At 38.4% G+C, this 11,010-nt stretch overlaps 1 long non-coding RNA gene across 3 annotated transcripts; it reads right to left on the bottom strand.

The window, feature by feature from the left end:
* Window positions 1-221: 221 nt before the first annotated feature.
* Window positions 222-5,092, bottom strand: LOC110686415. 3 transcript variants are annotated; one of them, XR_002504191.1, is made up of 7 exons: window positions 4,340-5,092; window positions 3,612-3,697; window positions 2,970-3,082; window positions 2,335-2,891; window positions 952-1,230; window positions 816-872; window positions 222-570 (listed from the first exon to the last, which is right to left on the bottom strand). It is a non-coding gene; the product is annotated as an uncharacterized LOC110686415 (long non-coding RNA). The 3 variants fall into 3 exon arrangements; XR_002504190.1 differs by having other exon boundaries at window positions 223-570; window positions 2,335-2,895; window positions 3,625-3,697; XR_002504189.1 differs by having other exon boundaries at window positions 224-570; window positions 2,335-2,895.
* Between the last annotated feature and the right edge of the window lie 5,918 nt (window positions 5,093-11,010).

The following is an 11,010-nucleotide window of genomic DNA, read 5'->3' as shown; positions in this document are numbered from 1 at the left end:
GGTTCTATTTAAGGGGTGCTAAAACCCCATAGATTTCGCACCGGTTCAAAACCGGTGGGAAAAAGGACTTTTTGCACCGGTTCTTAGGAAAAACCGGTGCCAAAAACTAGATTTTTCGCACCGGTTTTGTCGTAGAACCGGTTCCAAAAGTCTCCAAAAATATTTTTTTAAAACTTTTAGCACCGGTTATTTACTAAAACCGGTGCCAAAAGTGCCCCAAAAAAATAAAAATAAAAATTTTTTCAATTTTTTTCACTTAAATTGTACAAATATTTATATATAATCATAATATACATAAACACATATATTTTCTTCAATATTTGTGTCATACATCCATTAAAGAGCACTACATCTTTGATAAATAGAAAAAAAAAAGACTGCAGACTGCTCCCACTGACCCCAAGCCTGCAACAGAGAATAAGACAGCACAGCCACACCACGACTAGCAACCCAAGCAGCAGCTACAAGCAAAACAGCAACCAGAAGAAGCTACACCACAGCTAGGCAGCGAGCACCAGACCCAGCACGAGCTGTCAAAATTGCCAGCCACATTCATGACCAGAAATTGCCCTAAAATTGCATTCAGCACCATTCATGACATTCAGTGCATTGGAACAGACATGATAGACGTTAAAGAGGCATGATATGGAGAAAACCGGCATAAAACCTATTGCTCAACCAAGTGTCCATATGCAAAAATACAAAATAATCTGTACTGAAGATGAGCTCCATGCTTATACATGGAGGGAAAAAAACAAAAAATCGAGTTTATAAAGAGGGAAAAAAAAGAGGGGGAGCTGAACAAGTGAACTTACCTCTATGCCCAAAAGTGCATTCAGTCCATCCTCCAAACATCCCAACAAATATGCATCCTACAAAAGAGATGTGTATATTAGCAAATGTCCTTTTCATAGCCATGAAACAAGCAGGCTTCATAATTCAGTGACTCACCAATGAGCATGCCACCCCACAGACCAAAAATCTCACACTCACTTCATCGTCATGGATTTTAACAGCAGAAAGATTACTCTCAGAGCCATCTTCTTCATGACCATCATTAGCCTCGGTCAAAGCAACTTCAACAATGGGAGCCTCCCCAAGAAGAGATGGCCCCCCAGATTACAACCAGCCATTTGGCTGTTCTGGGGAACCACTGCATTGTTCCGAATGCAATAAAGACTAAATGGTGCATGAGCCAGTTGGAAAGCATCCCAGGTATGGCAGGGCGTACTGCATGGAAAAAGAGTTAAATTATAGTTCCTAAACATATCAACATGCATAAGCAATAAACACCACACAATCAGGTTTTTCTCCATGCATTTAATCAGTAACACAGGCCATATACTGATATTAACTGATCCCAAATTGAGGTACTCTAAAGCTTATGCTAAGAACAAGCAATAAGTCTATACTTATTGTTGAGGATATTGATTGTACTCTTGGGTTGCCCAGCTGCAGAGGGAATTTGGACTGCTCATTCGACAATGATGTAGACTATGTACGTGTTAATGAGCATCAGACATCAAAGGTATGTTCTGTATTACAATTTCCTTAGCTTATTACCAATTTACTTAATCATATCATATGAACTTTAAAGGAGTCATTGTTCTGCATACAAATAAGTTTTGTATCAATAAATTGAAAAAGTACTTTTTAATCTTATATCAAAATTGCATATGACAATACAATTTATACAAAAACATAGTAAATCTGCATAGATCAAAAGTACCAATTTTTTTTTTTTTTTTAAAAAAAAATTATTTATTAGCAAAATCCAATTGAAGAGAACAGAGAAAAATCTAATTCACATTGGTACATGTAATGAATACAGCAATATACGGATTTACAGAGTATGTTATATGTACACTTAATGAATAGTTCAATTTGTAAACTTTGATCAGAACAATTTTGGTTTCTATAATCAAGTTTGAAACAGTTTGTTTTTGTTAATCTAGCTCATGTCATGTGACAGTTTTACACTGGCTGTCATTGGCCTACTGCAACCCTCCTTTATCCAGGCTTGGAACTGGCAGCGGGAAACCCACTAGCGGAGTTTTGTTAATCTGGCTGTCTAGTAAAAATACCCCTTCTGGACATATTTACTTCTCGCATGCATATCTCACTTCTTGTATTTGTGATGACATGATTTTGTAGTAGTTTACATATCTATATTCACCCCATCATCTAGTTTAAGTTGTGGTACATTAGTATATGTAACTACAAATTTCAAACATGCTGAAGATTAGATTATATGCTTGGAGTATAATTATATTCTATATCATTTTGATGTGATTACTACTTAGCAAAGGAATATTAGAGAGGATAGATTTATACCTTCCATATCTCTTCCTCGGAATAAAGACCAAGTGGATCCACATTGGTTCTCGCCGTTCCTTGAAATAGTACCGGCTCTTGTAGAATGATGACACAGTCGATTTTGAGTATTCATCTTGTAAATGCCTATTCAATCAAACTCCAATTTGAGAACAGATTCGACAAACAATAAGAACATACTTGGTAAAAATTACAGCAGCAGCACATTTAATAGAACTGTAACGCTCTCTGATGGACTTAAAAAAGATGGACCAGAGTGACTGCTTTGTCACAGGTGCCCGCCTAGCAGTCTCAGCCACGAATAGTTGAATAAAGAGCGGAGACATGATCTAGAGAGGAATTGACAGCTGAAATTAATGTAACACTATTAGTAAGAGAAACGCTAACAACCAAGATAACTCACAATAAACAGCAACATCTTAAGAGGTAAAAACATGCCTCAAATATGTACTTTCCCGGAATAAACTTTGCTAGCAAACTCCCCAAGACATATGAAGCAGACATTACACCTGTGATCCAACTGAATGCTGCAACTCTTTTGTCATCCTCAACTACATCTGCCTATCAGATAGTGACTTTTATTCTTAGTCATTTCCATTTACAAATTCCAAATGACAACTTGAGTAATATCTTACCGCATAGGCAATAGCAATGCAGAATACACTCCGGAGACTTAGAATGTAGGAAAGACAACGAAGAGCGAAGTATGCATATATGAATGCCCTGGACTTGTTAATGGCAAGAAGAACTGAATGGAAAAAAAAAAAAAAAAAAAAAAAAAAAAAAAAAAAAAAAAAAAAAAAAAAACAGGAAAGATGTTGAGCAACACAAATCATCAAGGAAAACAGGTCATAAAGTAGTACATATGAGACATTGATTCGCAATTTAAGGAAGCTGGTAAAGGGTGCAACTACTACAAGTCTTTTACCACTGAAAAAGAGAGCACACTACAGGCATGGAGGCACCCTATATATGTACCGATGATGTATATCTATTTCAGAGTGCAATTGACCAAAAACAGAGTTATACAAAACAATTCATTATCTTTTCAAGCTTATAGAAGTTCTAACAAAGGGAAATGAGATGCTGATCAAATTACATACCAGATTCGACAACCCTTAAACAACAACAAAATCAACCAACAATTCATCAATCGCAACGAAGATCCAAATTGAGAACAGCAAAAAAAAAACAAAAAAAAAAACCCATAAGGAAGCGAAATCGAAGCAAACCAGGAGAAGCATTTTCACAATGTTTGTAAGGCATTAGAAACTAACAGGATATCAACACCTTCAGGGAGAAATCCGAGGGATAGAAAGTCATTTGCTAAACCCAGTAAGTCACGATTAACAAAGTGCACAAGCTGCAAAAAATAAACACATTCAGTCAGGGAAAAAAAATCATACTATCACCCTTCCAAACAGAAAGAATTATGTAAAAGGACACAAGATATGTAAGCCAATTTAGTATTTTGCACAACTAACAGCAGCAATAGCTAGAAATTATTTCCAGCATGGATCTCGTCCCCCTAACACCAGGGTCAAGCAAAGTCACATCCAGCCTTACCTCTATTGACTCTAAGCTCTACCTTAATTAAGATGTGTAACTTATGCCAGCAGCTATACTTCATTCTCACCAGTCATAAAAATGTGGCTTTTACTGAATTTTAATTACAGATGTACAAAAAAATTAATTTGGGCAAATTTTCAGGGAAGGCCAAGCCCTTGCACGCATGCCCCTACAAAGGTCTGCCTCTGTGGCCATCAATGTCTATTAGGCTCAGAAGGGAATGTCGTTGCTACAGAGTTTGCAACACAGGTATATGTGATCCCACTTGTAAAAATTTGAGCTTTTTTCTTTAGGCCACAACCCAACCCAACTGTTACAACATAATCCACCCAAAATCTCAAAGCAAACCACAAAGAACAGAAAACCCTAAATCAACGACTAACCCTAGATTGCGAAGCTATTCAATAGACTAGGAAGACCACGAAATATTTCTTACCTCGAAGCTGCTACAATGGAGTTGGAAAGCTCGGAATGCGCTTCAATGGAGGTCACAAAGCTTGACAGTATGCGCTTCAATGGAGGAGATAGCTATATATGGAGAGAAAGAGAGGAGTTGCGCGGCAATGGAGGTGAGAAAGCCCAGGGAATGCGCTTCAATGGAGGATAACCTATGCGTGAAGGAGATGGTGAGGGTAGGCGAGAACGAGAGAAGAAGATTAATTGAAGGGGAAGCAGGGGAATGAAATTGTTCGTGCTGAAGGAATTGAAGAAGAGTATTTCACGGTTTTTTTTTTTTTTAATTTGCGTACTTTCCCCACCAGTTTGGGTTAAACCGGTGGCATATCCACTTACCCTTTTTTTTAATAAACACATTTAGCACCGGTTCGAACCGGTTCGAAAATATACATTTGCCACCGGTTTCAAAGGAACCGGTGCGAAAAGTAAATATCCGAATCCCGCCCAAATCTTTTCCCACCAGTTTTTAAGAACCGGTGGGAAAACGGGGGTGCCTTTTTCAATTTTTCTACTAGTGATAGGTAGTGATCATCAAGATCTTTTAAGACTTAAACATAGTATATTTGGTAAACTTCTGGTCACCTAATAGTTGACAATAATATATAAGTTATTCTGGTCACATATTACTCTTTCGTATAAAAAAAAAAATCAAAACCTATTAACTCTTGAAAATTTTCATCAATATAAATTATTATAAATCACTATCCAAATATAGCTCAATCTCAATGTTATCTCTTGCCATTCAATTCAATTCATTTCATATATCTAACATTGAGAGAGCGTCAGCACATTATCAAATGAAACTTCAGGTTTTCATAACAGGTTATTGAATCCGGATGGCCTAAATTAATTATCACATCCAATCGTTTATCTAAATTTAAATTATGGTTAGTTTTCCAACACTAGTGATCACTTTATGAGACATAATTTATGCATGGCCATGAATATGATGTGATATTAAAATACCAGCATGTGTTTCTTTATATAATTGGCAAGACAATTAACTAATACTTGATCCAATATGATTTTATACTCTGCTAGAGCTTTGACTATAATCTTGATACATGCTAAGCTTGTTGGACATTCCATACTCTTCTGGAGTATTCTATATATAATCATGGACTCATGGTACATGTCTATTTTACTAAACATAATCTCTTCTAAAGATCTATCAGAATGTATCACTAGTAGAAAATAGGTAATGGGAAGCCACTAATTGGAAGGGGTTATTGGAATCCGCTTCCAATTCCATACAAAAACCCGGGAAATTAAAAAAAAAAAAAAAAACAAGAGGAGAATTGGAATCGGTTTGAGTAAGGGGTTGTGGAAAGGCACCAGGGAAGAGAAAGGTAAGGGGTGCAACTAAAGCTTTTAAAAAACCCGGGGAACCCATGACTCTTGAGTTTGACGAGTTGGGTCAACCTACTGGGCAATGGCGCAGCAAATATTCCACACATTGGGATATTGACTCGTAAAATACCGATCACACTTGACTGGGCAGAGATACCTAAAGGGTTGCTTCAAATGTTTTGGGATGATACAATGGTAAGTGTTTTGCATTTTAGTTTTTCTCAAAAAACTTCGTACCAAAATCAATGTGCATTCACCGAAATCAAACTAAACTTCGTAACATTGGTTGTGCAGCCTGCCTACTTGACTGTGCAGCAGGCCAGGGCTGTGTGCAGCCTTCCAAGGCTGCTGTGCAGCTACCTAGGCTGGTTGTGCAGCCTGCCAGGGCTGCTGTGCAGCTGCCTAGGCTGGCTGTGCAGCTGCCTAGGGTAGGCTGTGCAGCCTGCCAGGGCTGCTGTGCAGCTGCCTGGGTTATTGTGCAGCCTGCCAGGGTGGCTGTGCAGGATCTTTTTTTTTTTACTTTATTTTGCCCTAGACTAACATGTACGTTTGCCATTCTTACAGAGTGTGTTTAATATTCCTGATGAGCCAGACAAGAGAAGATCGTTTGAAGGTTTTGTACAAGAGAGATTCAAAACTTCAAAAGTTCGTCGAGAACAAGATGGATCCATAAGAAACAAAGGCATAAATCAAAGAAAACTGTGATGGGTAATGCAGGAGAGGAGGAATTTGAGAAGAAACCGTGGGATGTATATCCACAAATAACGATGAAGGACTGGGAGAAATTTTGTGGCAAAATCAACTATTACTACTGCATTTGTATGTATTATAATATAAATTAGAGTTGTTTCCTCAATTTTGCTCACTACATATTATGATGCGAACATTTGGTGATGTGTAGGAAAAAAGTTAACAAGCTATGAGCAATGCTGAGAAGAAAATGTATAACCATCATATGGGTTGTTAGACATTTGCGTAAAGTAGACCAAAGTGGATCAAAGAGGGTATATACCCCGCATCTAAAATACCATCATCTGATAAACCGCTTGATTCCACGGTCACAAGTTTGGTAAGTCGTGCAAATGATTGGTGTTGTGCTATGCATGGGATCGACAAGAACACCGGGAAGTACATCATGCACCCGGATAAAAGGCCAGTAGCGGATGCACTTGTAAGCACCCTTTGACATTTATGGTAATATTCCACAGTTATTATTAAATATTTCCATAGAAACTACATCTAACTTAGAACTGGAAACTTTTTGTGTTGTTGAAGCTCGAGCATACGTCGGAAGTGGTTGAAGGCAAGCTCACTCCAAGCATAGAGAACGATCCTTTTACCTTAGCTTTGGGAAAACCATACCGCCCTGGGCGAGTCATTGGTGCGGGAGGGAAACAACTAGGGTGGGAAAAGGTTATAGGTTCAGAATACACTAGATCAGGAAGAACTAGATCAAGTGTTAATTCGCCCCACCATATGAATGCCAAGGAAAAGGAATCAATTAAGGCGGAGATACGCAAAGAGGTGCAAGAACAATTACAAAGTCAATTCAATGCCATTTTAAAGCACATGAACTTGCCAACCTTGTCTTTGCCCCCGATAACCCCAGTGGACTCATGTAGTCACCCAAAAGATGTCGGGGACGATCCACTTGTTGAGAGCGAGGTAATTGAATTACAGTTGAGAACATGAACTTCATATCATCAAACGAGGCCTTATGTAGCATAATTATTTTACTATTGCAGATTCCTACTCCTACGCATGCAGACTCAAGGGGGATTGCAAACTAGACACCTGATCCTTTTCCAGATGTTCAGGTAAATTTCAAGTCTTAATGAAATGTAAACGTATTAGGCTTACGCTGGTTAATTAGTTCATAACTTGTCCTAATCAACTGTGTAGGAAGAGACGCCTTGTGAGCTTCTTCACCCCGGCAAAAACGTGGATGGAGAGTTGGTGGGGTATGATAGCGCACAACCGTTTGACAAGGTACATTTTAAGTCTAATACTAGTACCCACTATATCTCGGTCGGGATCAATTCCATAGTACCAAGGTTTAAGGACTTGCCACTACCGGTGCCTAGAGTGGAATATGACTTCATCACGCTGCTTGATGCGAAAGGTAGCTTTGTGCAATGGCCACATGATCGGGTGAGGTTGATAGGAGGGGTAAGTGTACACTACTTACCTTGTTTTTAAAACATGCCCCAAATAGCTTGTAATATAACCATGTGCTTTTATGTTACAAATGAAAATCAGTCATCTAAAAGGAAGAAGGTGGAGAAGCCAAAATCTAAGAATGTCCAACCTACAAAGAACATGGAACAAGGACAAGGGTTGAAGAGTTCGAGAGGTTCTGCCACGAGTTGTACTCCACTAGTAGAAGCCGGCATCCTGAATTCGCTCTCTAGAGCTTGTACTTTTCTTCATAACCGTGTGAGTGAGTTGCCTAGGGGTAGATCTATTGAAGTTATTTTACCTAAGGCATTGTTCCACTATGATGAGGATGGGATCGCACCAATTGCAAAAGAGGATGTGAAGGAATTTCTATCCGGTGCCATGCTTAACATTTCCATCGTTCAAGCTTTCATGAGGTAATGCAATGCCACTATTCCTAATCATTTTGTTGCATTTTCGACTGTAAACAATGCTTTTAATAATTATTCCCCACAATATTGTCATGAAGGGCACTACAGGAGCACTTTAGATGCTTAGGCAATTCCAAGGCTGCAGTTGGGTGGTTTTTCCCCGAGCAGACCTCGCTTACCAGATGCTTGTGCAACCCTCGTGATGTGGAAGATTACCTAGAACAGAGTATCAAGGAATCAACGCGTGAGGGAGATAAGTTCATATTAGCCCCATGTTTTGAGGAGTACGTCTACAAATATCATAAATTCAGTTGTTATTTTTTAAAAAAAATTTGAAAATGCAGTTAACTGTGGCGTATATTTGTTAACGTTTTTCAATATATGCAGTGCTCATTGGACCCTTTTGGTGATTTGTGTTTCCAAATACACAATCTACCACTTTGATTCACTTCGTCAGAATCCACCACGTAGGTTGCTAGTGAATAATATATTGAATAGGTACATATTGCTTCCTATTGTTTATTATCCTCACCTAAACCATTGAGTATTTATGTTTCTAACTTTGAACTTACTTTCCTAAAGTGTTATGAAGAAGCTACATTGTCGTTCTGCTATGGGTCCTACTTGGGAATATGGAAAGGTAATGCCTTGAGTTAGTGATTTGCTGAATATACTTGGCTTCGGTTATGGCTATGCATGATTTGATATCCTTTGTGGCATGTCAGTGTGCGCAACAAGACAACTGACTTAACTGTGCCCTATATGTTATGAGGTTTATGCTTGACATAGTCAGTAAATGCAAGGACGCACAACAACTAGATGAGGTATGCTTTTACTATCTTCAACCTATTAATTGTTTTCATTATTGCACTGAACAAAACACGAGCATAACTTGCGCCAAAAAAAACACAAGCATAACACGCAATATGCAAAGGCACGCTTCCTAGGCTGTGCAGCAGCCAAGGCAGGCTTCCCAGGCCACTACAGCAGCCAAGGCAGGCTGCCCAGGCCACTAAAGCAGCCAAGGCAGGCAGGCAGGCCAGGCCACTGCAGCAGCCCAAGCAGGCAGGCTAGGCCACTGCAGCTACCCAGCAGCCTGTACATGCACGTGATGCATGTCATTTTTGTGCATTTTGGTGATTTTCGGTGAATTTCGGTGTTGTGATACTCATGACAATGTTTGGTTTTATTTTTCTCTGAAGTTTTGCAAGGTTCAAAGGGAAGGCCCGTTAACAAGGAATGAAATCAATGAAGTTCGCGACATGTGAGCTTTTTTCGTCACATTTAATGGCATGTAGCTTAGAATTGCGGTAATGGTTATATTGGTTCGTTAGCTTGACTTTATTAATTACTTATTATTGTCAACATTATTTTAATTAAGTACGTATTAGTATGTACGCAGTATTTCTAATTGTAATCTTAATATATTTTGGTGTAATTAAATATTGTTGTTCATTAAATATATTAATGATGTTACTTTTTATATACATAATTAGGGGTGGGACTTCGGTTTGGCAGTTCGGTTTGACCTCGGTTTGAAACGGTTTCGGTTTGAAACGGTTCGGGTTGAAACGGTTTCATTTAGACGGTGGGTCGGTTTAGTTCAGTTCAGATTAGTCACAGGTAGGTTCGATTTTGGTTTATTTTTGTACAGTTTAAATTCGGTTCGAGTCATAAACGGTTCGGTTTATAAACAGTTTGGGTCATAATCAGATCGGTTAGAAACGGGTCAGTTCAGGGGCGGGTTTACCTGGGTCAATGCCGGTTCGGTTTTTTAACGGTTCGGTTCATAATCAAATCGGTTTGAAACAGGTTGGTTCAGGGGCAGGTTTACCCGGGTCAATGCCCGTTCGGCTTATAAACAGTCTGGGTCATGATCGGACCGGTTTGAAACGGATCGATTAGGGGTGGTTTTATCGGGTCAACGTCGGTTCGAGTTCATATCGGTTCGGGTCATGAACGAATTATTTTGAAACGGGTCGGTTCAGGGGCGGGTTTACCCTAGTTAATGCTAGTTCGATTCATATCGGTTCGGTTTATACTCGGTTTGGTGCTAAAATCATTCGGGTTAGTTTGGTAATCGGTTAAATTGGATCGGGTTGAAACGGTTCATTTCTTTAGCGAACTAGATAAAGTCGGTTTGATTCGGGTTGAAATCGAGTTCTAAAAAGTGGTTTTGACCAGTTAGCGCGTTTTGTTTTATATCAAGTTGGGACTAGTATTTCCATTTCATTAGCAGGTCGGCATAGGTTAGTGAAAAAAAAATGGATCGAGTAGAAATTGGGTTTTAAGAGTTTTTGACCGGTTAGCTGGTTTCGTTTTATATTAAGTTGGGATTTCGTCACTTTATTTTCAGACATCGGATTATATACAATTACACAAATCTTCATTTATTCAATTATTCTATATCATGTTAATATGTTATGTTTCAAGTTTGGTTATACTCTTGTTGTTGTTTATTAGATATTATCATATACGTCTATTATAAATTTATAATGTATTAATGTATTATTGTTTCATTATCAAATATTATCAGGTTATCAGCTTCTTGTTGGATTGTTTTAGATATCGTGTCATGACCATATTTTGATGAGTTGCTACTTTGAATACAATAAATCGATTCAGATATCGAATTATATAGAATTACAGAAATTCTCATTTATTCTATATCATGTTAATGTGTTATGTTTCAAGTTTGGTTATAGTCTTGTTG

Source organism: Chenopodium quinoa, unplaced genomic scaffold (genome assembly GCF_001683475.1).
Source record: "Chenopodium quinoa cultivar QQ74 unplaced genomic scaffold, ASM168347v1, whole genome shotgun sequence".
Lineage (NCBI taxonomy): Eukaryota > Viridiplantae > Streptophyta > Magnoliopsida > Caryophyllales > Amaranthaceae > Chenopodium > Chenopodium quinoa.
This window is presented reverse-complemented; position numbering and strand designations above follow the sequence as displayed.